Raw genomic sequence first — 23,391 nt, 5'->3', positions numbered from 1 at the left:
TCAGGCAGGTTGTTTTTCCGCAGCGCTTTTATGTGTATTTTCCGCCATCTTGATTTGGACGACGGTCCTAGACGTCAGTCCGTACGGCGTAGTCTCTGGATTGGTTACGTCCGCTGCGTGGTCGGGTGTAGATGGCCCGCGGAGCGTGCTCTTTCATCGCGGACGGAATTTGGACAATCTTTCCTATCCTGATATGGTGGACGGAGTGACCGCGACAGGCGGACGCAGATCAGGCATGTTCCGCATACTCCAGGGCTGCGGAGGCACTTCTGTCCGCCATCCTAATGAGCCCCTAAGTTAGTAACAATTACCAATCATGACATCTTTTTTTTTACTATCTTTAGATGTAGAGCTCCAGGGTGCATTATGTCCCAGCACGTGATGAAAAACACACTGGTACCAGAAAGTTGAGCTGAGAACATTCTTTGTAGTCACTCTGTCACTTCCTCTCTCCTTTGATAAAAAAATCACACAAAATGTTAACTTCCTTTTTATCTTACAGGTTGTGTTTCACTAATTTGGCGTCCCCCCAACACTTCTAAAACTCAATGTTTGAGGATTCTGCCATGATGCGTGGCCATCGTAACAACTTCTGAGAAAGCTGCTTCGACACGTAGTTCACCCTCTTTGAATCAGGCCAATGGCACAAGGTGAGCAAAGAAGTTTGAGACTGAAATAACGACAAGTCATCAGTCAAAGGAGAAAGTGGGACTATACTATTACTAAGTATTTATACTATCTTTCAGATCACTAAATTGGAGGGTGCACTATGAACTACCAAGTGCTTGGACACAACGGAGGCAAAAGGTGAGCTACGAGTACTTTCTCCAGTATAAACTGTTCCATCTATAACTTTCTCTCTCCCATATTTTAATGTCATTTTTTCTGTCTTTCTCTTTTTCACTTTCTCTCACATCGTTCCTCTTTCTCTTTTAAAGTTATGGTCGCTGCCGTCCACTCTGCCGTGCACAGCCTTACATAAGTACAAGTAGTGAACTCTGTCAGACAAAGTGAAGCCTGCTTCGACACATAGTTCACCCTCATTGAATCAAGCCAATGGCACTAGGTGAGCAAAGAAGCTTGTTTCTGAAACAATAACAAGTTTTCTGTGAAGGGAGAGAGTGGATAATGTCCAGCACATTCACTGCATAGAAATATACAATTACCTCCGAGCAGTGAGAATAGATAGAATACAACAGTCTGACAAAAAGATCTACAAGCTTCTTGTGCCACTTTTGTGTCACTTTAACAACGGAAAAGTTGCGCAAGGACCTTGTAAATCTGCCTCTGACTTCTCAAGAAAAACACTCACCTCCAGACTCTGCGAGTCAATGAGATGTAACAGTCTAGGTACGCAGGAGCAGGTCTACAAGAAAGTATTGCAGCGTGGCACCATAAGCCCTTTGACTGCACCACACCACGGCACTTTTAGAGCGTACGAATGCGACATGTTTACAAGAATATGTAGCATTCCTGTGCTCTCCCCTCCTCTGGTGCACAAACAGTTGCCATGCACCAGCGCAGGCACCCTTGCACCATGGTGCAAGGATGCCTGCACCAAGGTGAGATTGTTTTTGTGCAGGAAGAGGCACCTTCCTACACAAAAGGATTCCTAAAGGCATTTTTCCTCTTTCAATGTGTGCGTAGAATGCAGCACGCATTGAAAGAGGAAAAAAACCAAGGAGAAATGAAAACATTTGTCCTCGTTGCTCCTTGCTACACCACTTCTAGGGTGTCGTAGCATTCAGCTGCGTTCGCCAGATTTACGATTTCTAGTAAATCTGGACAATGTGTCATGTTCCATGGGTGTTGCGTGGGAACAACCACAGCAACACCCATAAAACGCCAATTCACTGCAAAGTCCTGCGTGTGAAGGGGCCATATTTACAAGGAGAGGAAAAGTCATGCAGGGTGGCTTTTCCTCTCGTAAACATAAAGGAGTCCCCTGCACCACCAGTACATCACAAAAAGTGACGTACTGGTGGCACAGGGAGCCTGTAAGTCTGCCCTGCAATATCAAGAACTCACGGCTATGCATTGGGAGTGTATGTAATATACTACTTTGGAAGAATAACAGCACACAATAACCTCCTTACAGTGGAAGTTAAAAAAATACATTATCCTGAGTATACAAATAAATACAGCGAAAATATATGTGTGCAGTTGTATGTACTATGCTATTACAAAGTCTATATTTTATCTTTTAGATCACTAACCTGGAGGGTGCACTATGAAGCAGCACGTGCTTAAACACATAACAGAGGCAAACGGTGAGCTACGAATATTTTCTCCAGTATTAACAGCTCCATTTATAACTTTCTCTCATCCATGTTTTAATGTCATTTTTTCTCTCTTTCTCTTTCACATCATTTCTCTTCCTCTTTTAAACTTATGAACGCTGCTGTCTAATCTGACATGTAGAACCAAAGCTAAGTTGAAGTTGTGAATTCTGCTGGCCACAGTGTTTACATAAGGTAAGCAGAGCGGCCTAGATATACAATAACTCCAATTAGATGCATTACAAATAAAAGAGCTTATTTACAAGCCCCTTGTGCCACTTTTGCGTCACTTTCAAAATGAAAAAAGTAACACAAACGTGGCGCAAGACTCTTGTAAATAAGCCCTAAAGAATATTGTCCTGCATCATGACTTGATCTCTCACCTAATACTGTCTCATCTCTGAATCATTTTAAAGACCTGTTGAACTGTGATTTAAATCTGACGCAGTAGGCACTTCCATACAGATACCGCTTTAATGCGGCCGTATAACACAAGTGAAATGTACCAGGCACACTGCACACGTAAAATCATTGGGCCCAAATCACAGAACTAACTTAAGACAAAATCTTAAACTTACTACTTTTGGTATTCACAGAAGTTAAGATTTTGTTTTAAGTTTCTCTTAGAACAGATTTAAGACAGACTTAAGGCAGACTTAGGACAAACTCCTAACTTAAGTCTGTCTTAAGACAAACTTAAGACAAAATCCTAACTTCTGTGAATACAAAAAGTAGTAAGTTGAGGATTTTGCCTTAAGTTAGTCCTGTGAATCGGCCCCCAAGTGTTACCTTGACTTGTAATGTTTGACCTTATATAGTCCCATTGATCTAATTTTAAACACTAATTTTCTTTTTTGTTTTTCAGATTACCCTCCATACATCTATTGGAGTCCACATCACATTGTGTTTATTATATTATTTTATTAAAGTTATGTTTTTATTTCTTCATTGCATTGTTATCTTTAAGTTACGTTTCCAGTTATTTATTGTTGTTTTAATAAAAGTTCATTAAAAAAAATATGTACGTCTTTTTTTGGGGAGGGGGAGTAGCGGTCCCCAATAGAAATGATATTTATAATCTGAAGTACAATTCTCAGACTAACTCTTTACCAGATCTGTACTGGAGTCTATAGCTACAATTAACGGTACAAATCCAAAACTTTAAAAGTAGAACGCCATTAGCAACATAGTGTGGTGAACTTTTAACCTCTGTGCTGACGTAAGTGTTCCGTGAACAGTTACTATGGTAACAGGCAGAAAGCTGTTTGGGGGTAAGGTTGAAAGGTACTGGCTGTACAAAAACCATTATATTTACCCTAGATCCTCTAAAAGACAGAAAGGAAAGCTAAGTAAAAAAAAATACTATACCAAATTTACAACCCCCTTGCGCCACTTTTGCGTCCAAGTGCCCCGCCCCCTACAAAATTAAAATTGTGTGGGCATCAATGACGGCCCTCAAACTCCGGGAACACCCACCCCCCAGAGATTTCTGTATTATGTGAGGAGATTGTTGGGTATCAGTTAAAAAAAAGTTCAGGTATCAACTGCTATGCTAATGTAGTGGTCAATGTTTTTTTTTTCTTGAATGTTTGTAACTGCAAATTATGGAGAATGGTGAAAAAAGATGTTGTTCCTTGTTGCATTGTATTTATGAAAAATTGATAACTGATAAAAGTAAAATGCAAAGTGTTTGTGATATTTGTAATCTTTTGGATATATGTTCTGGTTCAACACAATTTACGCAGATTGGAGCAGTGACGCGAAGCTGAAATCGTGAATGGCGTATTACGTGTGACGCATTAAGCTCGACGTGCAACGTGCCACCATGTTGAAGGTATTGCCTTTCATTATTGTTCCACGATTCATTCTAGGCAATTTATTTCAGTGATAAGATAGCACTGTAAACGTCACATTTCGAAGATTGCTTGCAACTGTAAAATATGCAGTCCTATGAACGTGGCGTCAGCGAACTTCAGCAAATTTCTCCTCGTAACCTAAACTTCACTTTGCGGTATATTTCAAATCTACTATTGCCACTGGTGAGGTTATTTTATTTATTATCAGAAATTTATACTGCTACGATAGAAATAATATTCCAGTAACTGATATTTGACTTTTTTGCTTTATGAACTGTTACTTCACCATGACAACTCAAAATATTCTTCCACCGCCTGTATTTTTGGAGGAACCTGGTCCAACATCCCTTGATTCGGAAGACTGGTGTGATGCTTTCACTACATATTTGGAAGCGATTGGGGGTGAAGTTTATGTTTCGAGCAAAAAATTAGCAATACTGAAGTTGAGCCTGGGCATAGATGGAAGAAAGGTTTCAAAAACTCTTCCTAAGTCTGTTAATAATGTAAGAAGTGCAGGAGATTAAAATACAGAAGAAGTGGAAGATGTATATGAGTTAGCTCTAGCAGCTGAAAACTATGGAAAATATGTAAGCATAGTTGTATAGAGACACAAATAATTTTCCCGCAAACAATTACATGGGGAAAGAATTGAACAGTATGTGGCTGCGTTGAGAAGATTATCTATAACATGTAAATTCAGAGATCTCAAGATGAAATAATAAGAGATCAGTTGATAAATGCTACTAATAATTCAAAAATACAAGAAAAATTACTGGACTTGAAAGACCCCACATTGGAAAAGACCTTGGAAATTGCAGAGCGTATTGAGAATACGTCGCAGTATGTGAAGGAATAGTATAGAGGAGGGTCTAATGTAGAAGCATGTTCAACTGAAGTGTGTAGTGTCATCAGCCACAAGAAAGCTATACAACAAGAAGATGGCGAAAACAGTGTGGACAAGAAACCAGTTCAAAATTTTAGGAGGTCATGTTATAGATGTGGTAGCAATACACATAAAGCTGATGCAGCTCACTGTCCAGGTCTGAAAAGCAAATGTTATAAATGTAAGAAAATATGTCATTTTACAAGAGTATTTAAAGCGAATGATGCTTCCTATACGAAACAAATGGTAAATGTTATTGACGACAACTCAGTAGTAGATTCAGAAAGTGATAGTGATATCGTTGATGAGTCAACTGAGTGCAATGACTTAAAAACATAAATTGTCCACCAAAATGTATTATTTGCGTTGACAATGAAAAAATACCTATGTGGGCTGACTCATGTTCACCTATCACCATAATAGATAAGAAAGTGTGGATGGAGTTGGGTTCTAAAGAACTGTTAACTACTGATGTGAATCCTGTGGGTTATTGTGGTCAAAAATTGCCTGTACTTGGTTATTTCATAGCTAAGATAATGCCTCACAGTAGGGAGGCTAGGGCCAAAATTTATGTAGTTTAGAAAGGCAAGCCATTGTTAGGATGGTTAGATCGAAAAGCTTTAAAAATTATAAATAATCCTAACCATCCACTGCAAGTCTTAATGACTGAACCAAAATGTGTTGACAAATGGATACTAAGTTTTCCTAATTTATTCAAAGACATGTTAGGTTGTTTAAAGAAATATAGACATCGCCTAATCCTCAAAGATGGTTCAACTCCAAAGGTGCACAAAGTTCGAAATGGTCCTTCAACATTGAGAGAGCCTTTCAAGAAGGAATTAACAGATTGTGTGAGGAAAACATTATAGAACCAATTGAGGCATCAGATTGGTTAAGTCCCATTGTGATTGCACGAAAACCTGATGGAAATATTCACATGTTTGTGGACTTGAGGGACTTAAATGAGTGTATATGGGTTGATCATCATCTATTGCCTCACATTATTGAAATGCTTGCCAGTGTGGATAAAGGAAAAGTCTTTTTAACCTTGGACCTATCAAGCGCATACCATCAGGTTTTTTTGCAATCAGAATCTAGACATTTAACATCGTTTATAACACCTGAAGGTGCATTCTAATTAATTTGAATACCTTTTGGACTGGCGTCTGCTTCTGCAGTTTTTCAGAGAGAATGCAGGGAGTGTTAAAAGTAACCCTGGGCGGTGAACTACGCTCTGCTTGTGGAGTTTGTGAAGTTTTGGCAGCTTCGCGATTTGCGGTGAACACAAAGTTGTTGAATACTTTGTAATCAACAGCGTATCATAGCTGTTTTCTTCTCCGCGCGCTCCATATGCGTTCTTGCGTGCCCGGTAATGACTTACCATGGTTCTGCTATTTTCTCTCCTGGTCGCATACGCCATGAGGTTTGGAATCTGGCCGCACAATCCTGCAAGACTGCGCGAACGCGATCACGTCATTTGGATGCGCAAACACGTCATTTGGATGCGCGATCTTCGTTCCGGCGCAGTGCTGGTAAGATCGCGTTCCCGAATACGCAGAAACTACAATCTGGCACAGAATATCTCTTGAGCATGATAAAACCTTCTTGAAAATTATCGTTTTGCTCAGAAAAAACCCTCAGGTTGTGATTTGGCTGCAGTCTTTTGTGCAAAGAGTCCTCTTTCTTTTCTACTCTTTTGTTCAAGAGGAAGGAAGTGCCCTTGAGTCTCCAACTTCCTGTTCCCGTCCAGCAGGCTCCTACCAGTGCTTTGTCCATGTGCTGTTCACTTTCATTTGGATTTGGAGCTGGAAGGATCACTTTTTTGTGTATGTCTGCTGCATCATGTCATTGGATTGGATTTATTGAGGACTTTTGGCTTTGAAATTTATTTGACAAGTTGGAGAATTGGTGTACATGTTTGTTTGATTTGGGATTTTTTTTTAACCTACAGTTTTCTGGGCTTTTCAATCCTTGTTAAAAGCTATTGTTGTGGGAAGCCTGTACTTTCATGATTGGCCAACTAGTATTTCTTTGGAATTTCATCCAGTAGGTCCAGAGGTACCCATGGGTCCAACCATGTTTCTGTGGTGTCTGTTGAATTTCAAGTCTTTAAACATCATGGATGACATTGGATTCGATTGCAAACTGTGTTTTTGGAGTGGAATTTCAGTTTTTGGATGTGTGTTAATTAGATATTTGCTTTTCAGCCACTAGGTAACCCTAGGACTTCATATAGTTAGTGTAGGCCTGCTTGAGTTCATTGTATGTACTTTCTGTGGGTGGCCTGGCCATGTGGTGGCAGACATTGTGTGGGACCAGCCACTGTGCTTTTGCCATAGGCCTCCAAGCTTGTGACCTAGTCTGCCAGTCGGCCCAGAGGAACTAATCAAGTCATCATGGGTGCGTGAAAGTTAAACAACTGTTTTTGTGGTGTTTGTTTAATTATTAACATCATGTATGGCATGGATGGCTTCGGATTGATTTGCAAAATATGGTTTTTGGGTTGGAATTGAAGGTTTTGGGAGTGTGTTAAATAATAGAGTTTTTTCTGCCAGTAGGTAACCCTAGGGATTCAGCTTGCATAGTTTTGGTAACTTTGCACAGTGCCACATCGCGACCTTACAGTTTTTGTCTTCTTCGCGTGCTCAATCTGTGTGCTCAAACACACGATAACAACTTTTTGTACAGAATACGCTGCCAAACACACCAAATTTGCAATCTGGCAAGAAATATGTCTCGAGCTGCATAAAATCTTCTGGAAAATGATGATTTTGTTCATTTTACTAAAAAAACTCCTCAGGTTGTCATTTGGTTGTAGTTTTTAGAGCATGGACTCATTTTTCTGTTTTCTAATTCTTTTTTAAAAGAGGACGGAAGTTCCCCAGAGACTACAACTTCCTGTTCCTGTACTTTGTATGTACTTTTTTGTTTTGGGGGGGCTGACCATGTGGGTGGCGGCCATTTTGTGAAACCAAGCATTGTGCTTTTGCCATAGGCATGCATTGTCTGTCTTCTCTTTCTTTTCATGATGTTTTGGGTGGTCAGGCCATGTGGTGGCAGCCATTTTGTGTGACCTTCCACTGTGCTTTTGCCATCCGCCTCCAAACTTGTGGCCTATTCTGCCAGTAGACCTAAACTCCCAGAGGTAGTCATCGGGGGTGCTTGATGTAGCTCTTTCTATGTTGTCTGTTGAATTTCATTAGGGCATGGATGGAATTGGATTGAATTCCCAAATGTGGTTTTTGGGGTGTAGTTAACTTTTTGGATGTTTGTTAATAAATGCCTTTGTGTATGTGTTGTTGTTGTATAACTTTCCAACCATTTTAGCCATGCAGATTTTCTTTCTTGCATTAAGCTGTCATGTATAACAGGCATCCTCCTATGTCTGGCCTTATAGGGATATAGGCCTGCTTGAGTTCATTGTGTTCTGGGCTTTACCCATGTGCTTGTGATGAGTGACTATGTGGCTGGGGGCCGTGGTGGTGGTAGTAGTAGTGTGCTGTTTTGTTTTTGCCACATACGTCTTTGTGTCTTTCCATTGTTCCTGTTGGCTTACTGTTTCCATCCCCATTGCTATCTGCTGCAGGTCAATGATGCTGCATCCATCCGACATGATGCACAAAATAAGGACAAACAAGTTCCACTTCCCCTACATTTGTATTTTAGTTATTTGCTATTTCTTCTCTTACTGGGTGTACTAACACTACTAGTAATTAAAATTAAAGCACAACAAATTCCACATTTGACAGATGTTCTTTGCTTGTAGGTGCACAAAAGACTGAGGAGGAGGTGTCTGCCATCATTCATCGCCCGTTGTACTGCCAGACAGACGTCCTTCTGTTGTACGTGAGGTGCGGTGTGACCTGACCAGACATCTCTGCAACTTGTGCAGCTGAGTGCTGGTGACATCTGAAGAAGATGGGCCCAAAGAAAGCAGTTACCAGGTCCTCCAAGACCAAGAAAGTTGCCGAGAAGAAGAAGGAAGAATAGAAGAAGGAAGTGACACTTAAGTCTGGTGTTGACCCCAAATCCTTTTTTTGGGAAACCAAAAATTATGCTTGCAGCAGCGGTGTCCGGGGGGCAAGCTGGGGGCAGCACCTCCGCATCAGTGGGCCCAACCCACCAACCCAGGCCCAAGCAGATGAGTGTTGAAGAGGTAGCCAACCTAATGGTGGAAAGCAGTGATGCCTAGCCTGACCTATCTAAAAGTAGTACACAATCAAAGCATGAGGGAACACAGCAGATAAGTGGTGAACTACAACAACCGCAACCACCGCACACAATTGTAGTTGTTATTCCCCCTCGAAGTTGTGCCAGTTCAGGATTTGAGCCTTTTGCAGAGCAAGAAAAAGAAGAAGCTTCTCATGCAGGAGATCTATTGTCTTCCAAATCCCCACCAAGGAAAAGGAGGGTTAGTCCATTGAGTTGTTCACCAAGCCTCCCTTCTAATGATCTAGATCTCACTTGGGAGTCACAACAACCTGAGCATGAGAGGGAGATACATCCCAAGACCAGGCTAGGGAAAAGGAAGGTTCCAGAAAGCCTTACACTTATGGAGGTCGATGTAGAACAGCAGGACAATGATGATGATGAGTCTGACCCAGTCATCACGAGCTTCATTACCGGCCCTGAGGACATGGAGGCCAACAATTTTACCCTATCCAGAATGGCTGGGACTAGTAGGGATGTAGCACGGATACCTCCAAAACACGCAAAACCAACACGACCTCTAGAATCCATATTTTTATTAGCAAAGGGCCGGCAGCATCCTACATCCAACATAAGCACCACCTCAGCAGAAGTAGGTAGTGGTTCTTCTGCACAGCCACATAGTCAAATTCAACACAGACTCTCCAGTTCATCCAGCACCGGAAGTGGCACCTCTAGCAGGAGACAAAAGTTAAGCTCCCCAGTGTGGGACTTCTTTACGGTTAGCGTAAAGGAGGAGAACATTGCTATATGCTCCATTAGTCATTCCTCTGTTAGTTGTGGTAAGCTTGGTACAAACTATGGTACCAGAGGCCAAATGACCCATTTGAAAACTGGAACCATTGATGTTGGTGAGGATAACCGAGTAAAAGGTTCACTCACGGTCGAACAGGAAGAAGAAGAAGAGGGAGACATTCTATCTGGTAGTGATACACAAAGCAGCCCTGTCCCCAGTACTGCAGTGGTACGGCCCACATCCTCCGCATCAGTAACATCTCAGTGGAACAAGAGTAAGAGTTAGCCAGAGTCACCAAGGAGTACTGCGATGCAAAGTGCTGCGTCGAGCCGAACAGAAAGAAATACCATGCAGCGTACCATTCTTAGCATGTTTACTAGGCAGGAGGGAAAGTACGAACGCAACCATCCAATAGCACGTTTGTACAATGCAAAGCTGGCTAAAATGTTAGCACTGGACCTTCTGCCTTTTTCTTTTGTTGAAGGGGTGGGTTTTCTGGAATTTGTGACAAACATTTGCTTAAAATGGAAGTTTCCCAGCTGCTACTATTTTGCTTAAGTTACTGTTCTAGCACTGCATCACGATGTGCTGGAATTGCTTGGAAAAGCCTTACATCAGAGTCCTGTTCATAGTATCCACCTCACAACAGACATATGGACTAGTTGCCAAGCCACTGATTACATGTGCATCACTGCACACTGGATCTTTTTTTCAGGCGTTAGAGAAAAGCTAGCTGCAGGCGTTGACACTGCTGAGATTTTTAAAGACACTCGCAGACATGCAACTGTAGCCTTGTTTGCTATGAAGAAATCTCATACTGCTGCAAACATTTTGGCTGAGTTTAAAAGCAAGGTCTTTGAATGGCTGCAACCAAGAGGCCTTAACATTCATTTTTTTGCCACATACAATGGCAGTAATGTAGTTAAGGACATGAACAATGGTGGCTATTTCAGGGTCCCGTGTTTGGCACACTGCATTAACATTGTTGTTCAAGACTTTCTTAAAAATGAAAGCAAAGTCAGCAACTTACTGACCACCTGCAGAAGAATATGCTCACATTTCAACCATTCAGCCCGGAAGCAGCTAAGGGTCATTCAACGTGAGCATAAAATGCCAGTCAAAGCAGTCATCCAGGAGGTGCCAACACGTTGGAACTCAACTTATTACATGCTTCATCGTCTGTTTGAGCAGTACATACCACTTAATGCTTATGTCATGACAAGAAGATTAGGGGCTCCTACTGTGAAAGCCATGACCATTGAGATGTGGCAATGGGACCTCGTTAACTGCCTGACAGAAATACTACTTCCTTCTGAGGTCTTCGCACGTGCTGTCAGCAGGGAGGACTGTACTATGGGACAATCTATCCCATTGTTGTACATGCTAGAGCAACAGCTGAAGGAGGTGTCTGAAACATACGAACGTGTGGATGACAAAGTAGTTGCATGTTATTTGGCGAACACCTTAACCGTCCGCTTATCTGACAATACAAGGTTTCAAAAAAAGATTGTGTCACATCGACATTACATTACTGCCACAATTTTGGATCCACGGGACAAATTATTTCTGAACAGTAATGCAGTAATTCCTTTTTCGAAAGGGGATGTAGCCAAGTACAAAACTTTAATAGCTGAGGAAGGCACTGATTTTGAAAATGAACGGCTCTTAATTGGAGGCCTTCTAGTGCCAGCCCAGGACAGTGCAAGTACTACAGGGAATCCAGAGTCAAGTTCTTCTTCAGAGCATGAGAGCAGTGCATTTGCCTCCCAGCAGTCACCAAATCTACCAATAACATCAACAACAGCACCAACAGGATCTGATTCATCAGATACAGCAAAAAAAATAGCTGCATGATCTCTACAGAAAGGGATGGGTAAGTCCATTGCTGATGCAAAGTCCAAGAGGCCAAGCAAATCGGAGCACCCCTGAACATTGAGCGGATGGTCCAGGCCTATCTGGATGACACAACAGAGGTCTTCAAGGAGCAAAGCGTATTGGTATGGGAAAAATAGCCAATGGCTAGTGCTCAGCAGGTTGGCGATAAAGTATCTGGCTTGCCCTGTCGCAAGTTTCTCTTCTGAGCGTGTTTTCAGTGCTGCTGGTGTTATTGTAAGTGTGAAAAGGACCAGTCTCTCGCCCATAAGCGTGGAGAGGTTAACCATGATCAAAATAAATCAGCTCTTCATACCACCAGACTAAAAAATACGTGAATCACAGCAGGAAGTGGAGAGCGTCTCCGAAGACATAAGTAGTGGGTTACAAGACCTACTTCTGTCTGAAACACCAGAGTTTGGGGACAAGCTCCTCTTCCCTGACAACTAGGCTTTCAAAGTATTACTTTCTCCCTTCCTTTATTTGGGCCCGATTCACAGAATGAACTTAAGACTCAGTCCTAAACTTACTACTATTTTGGTATTCACAGAATGCACTTACTACTTTTGGCATTCACAGAATGAACTTACTACTTTTGGTATTCACAGAAGTTAGGATTTTGTCTTAAGTTTGTCTTAAGACAAACTTAAGACAGACTTAAGACAGACTTAAGACAAAATCCTAACTTCTGTGAATACCAAAAGTAGTAAGTTCATTCCGTGAATGCCAAAAGTAGTAAGTGCATTCTGTGAATACCAAAATAGTAGTAAGTTTAGGATTGAGTCTTAAGTTCATTCTGTGAATCGGGCCCATAGTGTGTATATCTGTCTTTCTGGTTCAAATCAAGCCACAACAAATCCATCACCACTGTCTCTTATTTTTATTTACCTATTGGAGTTGCACATCTGTGGATTTAACTGTCCACTCCACTCCTTAGAGACCTGATCCATCTTCCTGACTCGCCCTAAATACATTTCCATCTTGCCAGACATTGGATGGAGATGGAGAATAGTACAATAAGGTAGCATCTAACAGCCCCTCTATAACAAGTTAAACGTACGTGACTATAGCCATCTTTTGTGTTGTTTCCAATCCGAAACGCATCACTGCCTTAAGGCTACCACCTCTGTCTGCAGGAATCCACAACTCTTTACTGTCAGAACTTGAGCAGGCATTCAAATCTAAAGTAAACTCATCATCACTTTCAGAAGGCTCAGCATCTCTGATCTGACAGGCAAAGAGAAGAGCAAGAATGGTATATGATTTATAAATGATGCCGTGCATTGCATTGGAGGTTTGCTGACTCTGAGCAAATGTGCATGAAGACGAACTATACTAGTAGTTAAAATATTAACAAAGTAAAAGTGACTCAAGTGATAGTCAATGTTTTCATGTTGTTTAATAATAACCAATTGTACTCCTACTACTGCAGATGCAGTTTCGACTTACTTAATCAGAGTCACTCACTACAGACTGAGTTAGTGTTGGTCTGTTGGACACCACATACACGTACCACATCATGATGATGACCATACTATCTTTGCACGCAGTCAGTCAGTTGGATCTGAGATGATTGATGGAATAACCGCGTTTCATGAACTGGCATAAAAGGTAAACACAACCATTCAACAAAAACCACAGCAGACCTAGGCTACATGTCCGTGCAGAGGTGGAGTCGAATAGTGGTATGATGACTGAGAGTGGCACATTCATTTAGTCACAATGCTAGGTTGCTGTATATTTCTTTTGTCTGGCTATGTAAAAAATTAAGGTAAATGGAGTTTGGGTCATGGCCTGGTGCTGTGGGCCTGTTCTGTGCTGGCTTCTGTCCTGTTGTTCTTGTAGATTAATGCTGTGTAAATACTAGAGTAGACACAATGTATCGAAACCGCCTCAGTCTGAAAGTCTTTTCAATCAAAAGTCTTGTCTTTTTGCACTACACCGTAATTGATGCTTTTTTAAATTCATTTTTCAATACCTCTTTTGGTTTTCTATCAAAACTTAAAGGCCGGCCTTTTACCAAGTGCTATTATACTTGGAGCAACAACTCACAATTACCTTACCAATCCTCATCAGCCAGCCAGAAGCACCCAAGAATGATGTGCAGAGTGTCCATGGAAGGAAGGACCAAGATGAATTTGGACCTGGATAATACAGTAACTTTAGTATCATATTTGTCTTTTAAATAATTTGATTCTTTTTTTCTCTTCATTCATTTTACGATTGTGTGACTTTGTTTGCTAATTGGTCCATACGACTATTTTTTAATTTTCTTTGCTAGCTTTCAGCCAGGTACAGCAGGTAATTAGGGTTTCTCTGAGGGCATACAGGCAAGGCAAATTTCATATAATACTACTTCCCTGTACTGTCTCATTAACCATCAAGTTATCTTCATCATGCATGCATTTCCTTTTTTTTCTCTTTGTAGATTTATTGGATAGTGGATCATCGTCATCTTCAAATATTGTTTTGCTTTTGTTGTCTCCATGCAAACTGTTTTTCTTTTACAAACCTTTCCCCAGACCCTCCTTCCCATCCATTCGTCAAACCCTAACCCTTTCCCCCGGGCTGTGTGATTTTATTTTGAGGTGTGATGTCACTACATTAAATGTACATCAACAATTGATCATACGCTTGCTGGGGCAGATGTGGTAAAAGCAACACTAATCAAATGTCAATGAAGCAGGGCGAGGATCTTCTTCTGCTTGCCCACCTATGCTCAGTCTATGTATAAGCCACTTAATTTTCCAAAGGGACTCACCGAATACATCATAAATAATTGCCGGCTATGGTTGGATTTACAGCATTGATGATTGTGTTAAGTCACTCCTTCGGCACAACTACAGTTTAACTTCTTAGCTTCTTGTACTGGGTTGTCCCCGTCACAATTATGTTTTCTTTTAGTTTAGCAGTTGCAATATTGTTTGTTTGGCAGTCTTACTATGTACTGTACTTTTCTACTACTCCCACAGTCTCTCTCAGGCAAGTGATTGTCTCTTTTTTTTGTTTGCAAATGCTACTGCCAGTGTTTACTACTACCACCATAACCATGGCACCTTCTCCATTCTCTTGGGAAACCATGCAGCCATTGCTGTGCCGAACTTAATCTTCATCAATCACAGGTAAGATAAGTTTGCTGGGAGGTATAATGGACTAGTTTGCATGTTTGCATGTTACAAAATTGGCAGATTATTTAAATCAAACACTGGCTGCTTCCTGCATCTGCAAGGAAACCTTTTGACGTACATAAATCCGTGAAACAGTAACCCACCCACAAGTCCAAGTACAACCAATGTTCAAAAAATAAGAAACCCCAACACCCAATTCCCACCCACCAACAAAAGTACTAAAAAAGGGGCAAATTAACTTGATCCATCTACAATCGGCGGGCTTTGAGGTGTTTGTCCAGGAGGATTTTGACGCGCTCCTCTAATTGGTCCTCCAGCGGTGCCATCCAGAGGAGAAGTTTCTGGCGAAATGCACACAACTTATATTTGTATCCATGTGGGGGGCAGCAGTTGTTGAAAAACGGCGGCGGTGGGCGGCTGCCTGACCGCGGCGCCGTACTACTGCAGGCGGAGCCTAGCTTGCGCCTGTGGCATTGGAAAAGGCAGCAGCTGCTGCCACCGCCTCCTCCTCATCCATGCCTGAGCCACCAGCCAGCGGTATTCCTCATAGATGGCCTGAAGTTTCAGTTCATGGGCCCTGCCTGCCAACTCCTTCCATGTTGTTTTTTGGGAAGGAGGGTCTATTAAGAAGGAAACACAATTGTAACAAAAACTCTTAGCAAAACAATAACACAAAATTAATTCAACACATAGTGGCCCTGTAGCCATAAACGATGGATTTAGGACCAGATCTCTGTACTGGGGTGAATGCATGACTTTGTTCTGCACTCTGTCCGTCAACTGTGGTTTTTGCATTTGTCACCCCGAGTGGGATGGCTGGAATGCCAGAAACCAGTCCTCGGAAGCTTGTTTTCGGTCCAGGGAAGGCGAGGCTTGGAAGTTCGGGCTGGGCTGTTCCAGTGAGGCACAGGGTCAGACTGATTTGCATTTGGCCATGTCTGAACTGGGGTGGTGTGGAGTGCAAAAAAACGATGGATTTAGGCCCAGATCTCTGTACTGGGGTGAATGTATGACATTGTTCTGCATTCTGTCCATCAACTGTGGTTTTTGCATTTGTCAGCCCGATTGGGATGGGAATGCTCAGACGTGAGTCCCATGCACTCCACACCACTGGATTCAAGCAAGCCGGGCTGATGATGGCTGGAATGCCAGAAACCGTTCCTCGGAAGCTTGTTTTCGGTCCAGGGAAGGCAAGGCTTGGCAGTTCGGGCTGGCCTGTTCCCATGAGGCACAGGGTCAGACTGATTTTGCATATGGCCATGTCTGAACTGGGGTGGTGTGGAGTGCAAAAAAACAATGGATTTAGGCCCAGATCTCTGTACTGGTGTGAATGTATGACATTGTTCTGCATTCTGTCCATCAACTGTGGTTTTTGCATTTGTCACCCCGAGTGGGATGGGAATGCTCAGACGTGAGTCCCATGCACTCCACACCACTGGATTCAAGCAAGCCGGGCTGATGATGGCTGGAATGCCAGAAACCGTTTCTCGGAACCTTGTTTTCGGTCCAGGGAAGGCAAGGCTTGGCAGTTCGGGCTGGGCTGTTCCCATGAGGCACAGGGTCAGACTGATTTGCATATGGCCATGTCTGAACTGGGGTGGTGTGGAGTGCAAAAAAACAATGGATTTAGGCCCAGATCTCTGTACTGGGGTGAATGTATGACATTGTTCTGCATTCTGTCCATCAATTGTGGTTTTTTGCATTTGTCACCCGAGTGGGATGGTAATGCTCAGACATGAGTCCCATGCCAGAAACCGGTCCTCGGAAGCTTGTTTTCGGTCCCGGGAAGGCATGGCTTGGCAGTTCGGGCTGGACTGTTCCCATGAGGCACAGGGTCAGACTGATTTGCATATGGCCATGTCTGAACTGGGGTGGTGTGGAGTGCAAAAAAACGATGGATGTAGGCCCAGATCTCTGTACTGGGGTGAATGTATGACATTGTTCTGCATTCTGTCCATCAACTGTGGTTTTTGCATTTGTCACCGCGAGTGGAATGGTTATTCTCAGACGTGAGTCCCATGCACTCCACACCACTGGATTCAAGCAAGCCGGGCTGAAGACGGCTGGAATACCAGAAACCAGTCCTTGGAAGCTTGTTTTCGGTCCAGGGAAGGCATGGCTTGATAGTTCGGGCTGGACTGTTCCCATGAGGCACAGGGTCAGAATGATTTGCATATGGCCATTTCTGAACTGGTGTGGTGTGGAGTACAAGAAACGATGGATTTAGGCCCAGATCTCTCTACTGGGGTGAATGTATGACATTGTTCTGCATTCTGTCCATCAACTGTGGTTTTTGCATGTGTCACCCTGAGTGGGATGCGTATGCTCAGACGTGAGTCCCAGGCACTCCACACCACTTGATTCAAGCAAGCCGGGCTGAAGACGGCTGGAATGCCAGAAACCGGTTCTTGCAAGATTGTTTTTGGTCCATGGAAGGCATGGCTTGGGCGTTCTCGCTGGACTGTTCCCATGAGGCACAGGGTCAGACTGATTTGCATATGGCCATGTCTGAACTGGAGTGGTGTGGAGTGCAAAAAAACAATGGATTTAGGCCCAGATCTCTGTACTGGGGTGAATGTATGAAATTGTTCTGCATTCTGTCCATCAACTGTGGTTTTTGCATTTGTCACCCCGAGTGGGATGGGTATGCTCAGACATGAGACCCATGCACTCCAAACCACTGTATTCAAGCAAGCCGGGCTGAAGACGGCTGAAATGCCAGAAACCGGTCCTCGGAAGCTTGTTTTCGGTCCAGGGAAGGCATGGCTTGACAGTTCAGGCTGGACTGTTCCCATGAGGCGCAGGGTCAGACTGATTTGCATATGGCCATATCTGAACTGGGGTAGTGTGGAGTGCAAAAAAACGAGGGATTTAGGCCCAGATCTCTGTACTGTGGTGAATGTATGACATTGTTCTGCATTCTGTCCATCAACTGTGGTTTTTGCATTTGTCACCCCAAGTAGGATGAGTATGCTCAGACATGAGTCCCATGCACTCCACACCACTGGATTCAAGCAAGCCAGGCTGAAGACAGCTGGAATGCCAGAAACCGGTCCTCGGAAGCTTGTTTTCGGTCCAGAGAAGGCATAGCTTGGAATTTCGGGCTGGACTGTTCCCATGAGGCACAGGGTCAGACTGATTTGCATATGGCCATGTCTGAACTGGGGTGGTGTGGAGTGCAAAAAAATGATGAATTTAGTCCCAGATCTCTGTACTGGGGTGAATGTATGACATTGTTCTGCATTCTGTCCATCAACTGTGGTTTTTGCATTTGTCACCCCGATTGGGATGGGAATGCTCAGACGTGAGTCCCATGCACTCCACACCACTGGATTCAAGCAAGCCGGGCTGATGATGGCTGGAATGCCAGAAACCGTTCCTCGGAAGCTTGTTTTCGGTCCAGAGAAAAGAAAAAGGCTTGGCAGTTCGGGCTGGGCTGTTCCCATGAGGCACAGGGTCAGACTGATTTTGCATATGGCCATGTCTGAACTGGGGTGGTGTGGAGTGCAAAAAAACAATGGATTTAGGCCCATGATCTCTGTACTGGGGTGAATGTATGACATTGTTCTGCATTCTGTCCATCAACTGTGGTTTTTGCATTTGTCACCCCGAGTGGGATGGGAATGCTCAGACGTGAGTCCCATGCACTCCACACCACTGGATTCAAGCAAGCCGGGCTGATGATGGCTGGAAAGCCAGAAACCGTTTCTCGGAAGCTTGTTTTCGGTCCAGGGAAGGCAAGGCTTGGCAGTTCGGGCTGGGCTGTTCCCATGAGGCACAGGGTCAGACTGATTTGCATATGGCCATGTCTGAACTGGGGTGGTGTGGAGTGCAAAAAAACAATGGATTTAGGCCCAGATCTCTGTACTGGGGTGAATGTATGACATTGTTCTGCATTCTGTCCATCAATTGTGGTTTTTGCATTTGTCACCTGAGTGATATGGTAATGCTCAGACATGAGTCCCATGCACTCCACACCACTGGATTCAAGCAAGCCAGGCTGAAGACGGCTGGAATGCCAGAAACTGGTCCTCGGAAGCTTGTTTTTGATCCCGGGAAGGCATGGCTTGGCAGTTCGGGCTGGACTGTTCCCATGAGGCACAGGGTCCGACTGATTTGCATATGGCCATGTCTGAACTGGGGTGGTGTGGAGTGCAAAAAAACGATGGATGTAGGCCCAGATCTCTGTACTGGGGTGAATGTATGACATTGTTCTGCATTCTGTCCATCAACTGTGGTTTTTGCATTTGTCACCGCGAGTGGAATGGTTATTCTCAGACATGAGTCCCATGCACTCCACACCACTGGATTCAAGCAAGCCGGGCTGAAGACGGCTGGAATACCAGAAACCAGTCCTCGGAAGCTTGTTTTCGGTCCAGGGAAGGCATGGCTTGATAGTTCGGGCTGGACTGTTCCCATGAGGCACAGGGTCAGAATGATTTGCATATGGCCATTTCTGAACTGGTGTGGTGTGGAGTACAAGAAACGATGGATTTAGGCCCAGATCTCTCTACTGGGGTGAATGTATGACATTGTTCTGCATTCTGTCCATCAACTGTGGTTTTTGCATGTGTCACCCCGAGTGGGATGCGTATGCTCAGACGTGAGTCCCAGGCACTCCACACCACTTGATTCAAGCAAGCCGGGCTGAAGACGGCTGGAATGCCAGAAACCGGTTTGTAGGAGAGTAGGGTCTGCTATCCTATGGTCACCTCAAATTTTTGCTTTTTGCTTCACTGGTTTCTGACTTAATGTGGCTGTGGGCCTGCTAATCAGACCCACAGCCTGCTGTTCTCTCTCTAAATTACTGCCAATGCACTTTAGGTGCATTACGAATTGGAACTGGTTCACCTTATGAGCCCCTGTATTAGTGCACCCTAGGTGCCCAGGGCATAGGTGTATCCAAGGCCTACCAGGGGCTGCAGCATGTATTGTGCCACCCCCGGCCTGGCCTCCATATTTGACACAACTGGCTGATCACTCAGCTAGGGTAAGTCGGTGTAACCACCTCTTACTTAGGTACAGTATGTCTGTGCCTAACCCTAAACTGGACACATATGTTCCTATCAGCCACTCCTATGGAAGGCCTCATCAATCCTGGAGGCAGAGTGCTTGGAAATATGTGAGATGGTGCTCTAGCATGAGCTGAGCCTGTCTGCAGCTGTCGGGAACCACTCCCTAAGCTGTTCCGGGATATTGCCATACCATATACTCTTAAGTGCATTATAATCCTCGCGGTTAAATGCTATCTTTGGTTTGGCTTTATCAAAACATGTCGAGTAAGGTGTCATACGAATTGGAATACTATCCCCTCGCCAATTCTGGCGACGGGGATAGCATTCCACCCTTCTAGAGGGACACGACATGTGTGTAGCCTTAACCCCGGTTAAAGTTAAACAGAGCCTCAGCTTCACAAAATGGACATTGCCACCACAGACACAAGTCTGGCCTCCTGCTGCTGACCGAAACTCGGCAGATGGTGGCCTGGACAAAGGGTTTCCTGCCTTGGGAGGTGCGAGCACCACCCCAGACAGGATTTTGTGTATTGGGTAGGACAGGGCTGAATAGAATCTGACATGCCCGGGGCACACAAGGTGTCCCCGTGCATAGGCCAGTCCAAACCGGTTCTGGGGCCTTCCAGCCCCAGTCCTGGCGCGGAGCTGGACAAAGGAAAGGGGGTGTAACCACCCCCCTTCCTGGTTCCTCCCAGAGGAGGGACCTAGTAGGTGATCCACCCCCAGTTTGGGAATAAGAGGGGGAGCAGTGCCATGGCACAGCAGATCATCCCGAAATCAACTTTAAACAAGAAGAAGACTGGACTTCGACATTCTGCTGCACAGAAGACTGAAGAGAATCTCCCTTGTGGCCTAGGAGTGGCCACCCTGTGAACACAGGTACCAACCAGCAACTCGACGTCTGCTTTGCCGCCGCCTCCCGCCAGAGACCGAGCCCAGAGCCCGACAAGAACCAGACTCCCAGACCTCTCCGAGCCCGATCCACAGTCCCTGCGAAGAGGGGACCCGTGGAGGCACCGAGTGACGTGGGACCGGACCTCTTGAAAGACACTCGAAAAGCTGACTGCGCAGCTTCTGAGGCATCCTCGACGTTGTGCTTTGGGGATTGAGAACCCCCACCACCGAGCAGCCCTTGCACTGAAGAACAGCCCTCCAGCATCTCCACGATCTGCGTGGGGCCCTTTTGCATTGTGCCACTCGACGCGCCATCCCGGCCACTAGCCACGCGGCCAGCGGCCATCTTGGCGACGAACCCGAAGGTTTACACAGCAGGTCTGGTTGCTCCAGACCTACCCAAGCTCCTGTGAAAAGGAGCCCCCGCTCTGACCTTGCTGGTCCGAGTGAACAGCATCTTTCAACTTCTGCGTGGCTTGCATTTGCCAAGGCCTGTTTGCTCCGATCAGGTCGCCGACACCGCCAACAGCGAGAAGCCTACGTGGGACAGCTCGTGACCGACTCCTGGACGTCCTCGACCCCGGGTATCCACGTGGCTGCAGAAAGAAGCTACCCGACAACGCCTGTTTGCACCCGACATCGCCTGGTTCCAATCTGGTTCCACGGTAGTCACTGGCTAGTGACTTTGAACACTGTCCCCTCTGCTTTCAGGTCTTCACATCTTCAGATCCACCCTTGGATCCACCGGAACTCTTCTTATCGAGCCGCCTGCAGCATCTTCAGCTCCAAGCACCATCGACCAGCGTGACGAAACCCGACACAACTTCGACCCTGTGCACCCGCTTCCTGTGGGTGAGGTAACTCAGCTCCGCCGGTGCTCCTGCACTGGTACACATCCCAAGGGCCTGTGTTTTAAGTTTCAGCTCCGTAGGTCACTCGGAAGGTTCCTAACTTTCTAACTTTGTGCTTTTTACGCACCATAGACTTTGCATTGAGAAGTGCGTGCACTTTGAACACTGCACCCGAGTCCCGTGGGCCTTTCCCGACTTAGTTAACTCCAGTCTCGAATAGCTCCAGCGATTCCCAAGGCCCTAGGCCTCTTCACTTTCCTCTTGGTATCTCTTATACCACTTTCTTAGTATATGGTTTAGGTGGCCCCTAGGGCTCATCCATATTGTGCAACTTTTGTGTATTTTAAACTGTCTTGTGATTTAACGCTTGTGCTTCTGTGCTCATAAAGAGTCCAGGGGATTTTAATAGTTAATAAATCAATATATATTTTCAATATATATCTGTGTGGTGTCCCTTTCATTTGGTATTCAAGGGGGTTGTGTATGGTATAACAGCTGGCTTCACATGCCTTTCAGAGTTTAGCCTAAGACTGCTTTGTCCACGTTACCACTAGGATAACTGGTCTACAAGGTTGAATTACAACCATCATCATAAGGGTTGCTTGGCATGGTACAAAGTGATCACTAGAATTAGTGAGCATTATATACCAGGCCAACTTCTCACATTGGTGAGCAGCGGATTGGGATCTGAGCTTGCTGTTGTTTTACCATTACAATCTTTGAGATTATCATTTGAAAGATCATACAGGTACCTGCTAGGTACATATAAAACAAGACTAGTATACATAAGTTCTACTGAACTTAGTTGTTGTAGAGCAAAGGGAGTAGCACACCCTAGCTACAACTACTAGATAGGTTTAGTAGGTAAACACCAGTGTAGGTAGATTGCAACACATCCACCCACACTAGAGCAATGTCTGGAACAGAGGGGTCCAGTGGACTTACTCCTGTTGAGAGTGACCCTCCAAGGGCACCATCCCAGTTTGCTATTTTTCCCTTTAAGGAATTAAGACAGCTTTGTGTCTTAAGGGGTCTGAAGACAGGGCCTTCCCCTACTACAGACCACCTAAGAGAGCTCTTGGATCAGTCTGAGGCTCTAAAGACCTCTAAAGCAAACCCCACAGGGGATGCTGAAGGAGGCCATCCTTCAGAGGATGACACTGTAGACACCCCTGCCCCTATCATCCTGGTAGATGAGGAAGCCTCCACCACTGGAGCTCCTCAGGTAGATGAAGAGGAAGAGGAGGAGGTGGAAAGCAGTGAGTCAGATGATGACAGAGATAGTCAGGTGCTGGTCAGTAGACTGAACCAGGCTAACTTAAGTCAACTTGGGAATGAATCAGGTAACAACCCATTCAGACCCCCAGGTGGACTTAACCAGGGCCATAGGAGGAGGAGGCATCACTCAGGTGAATCCAATACCTCCCATGTCTCTAGAGGCTCTCATGGTCACTCCAGAAAGGAGATGACTAGCCCTCAGAGAAGGGAACATGAGGCCAAGATGAGAGAGGCTGAGCTTAGGATCCAGAGGCAAGAGTTAGAGGTTGCCCTGGCTAAGGAGAAACTTGCTAGAGCAAGACAGCCTAGAGAGAGTGGGGTAATAGAACCCACTGGTGGCAGCAATATCCACAAGGATAAAGACAGGTCTTTTGATAATAGAAACCTGAG

Source organism: Lissotriton vulgaris, chromosome 1_2 (assembly GCF_964263255.1).
Source record: "Lissotriton vulgaris chromosome 1_2, aLisVul1.2, whole genome shotgun sequence".
NCBI lineage: Eukaryota > Metazoa > Chordata > Amphibia > Caudata > Salamandridae > Lissotriton > Lissotriton vulgaris.
The sequence above is the reverse complement of the archived record's forward strand: the minus strand, read 5'-3'. Positions refer to the sequence as shown.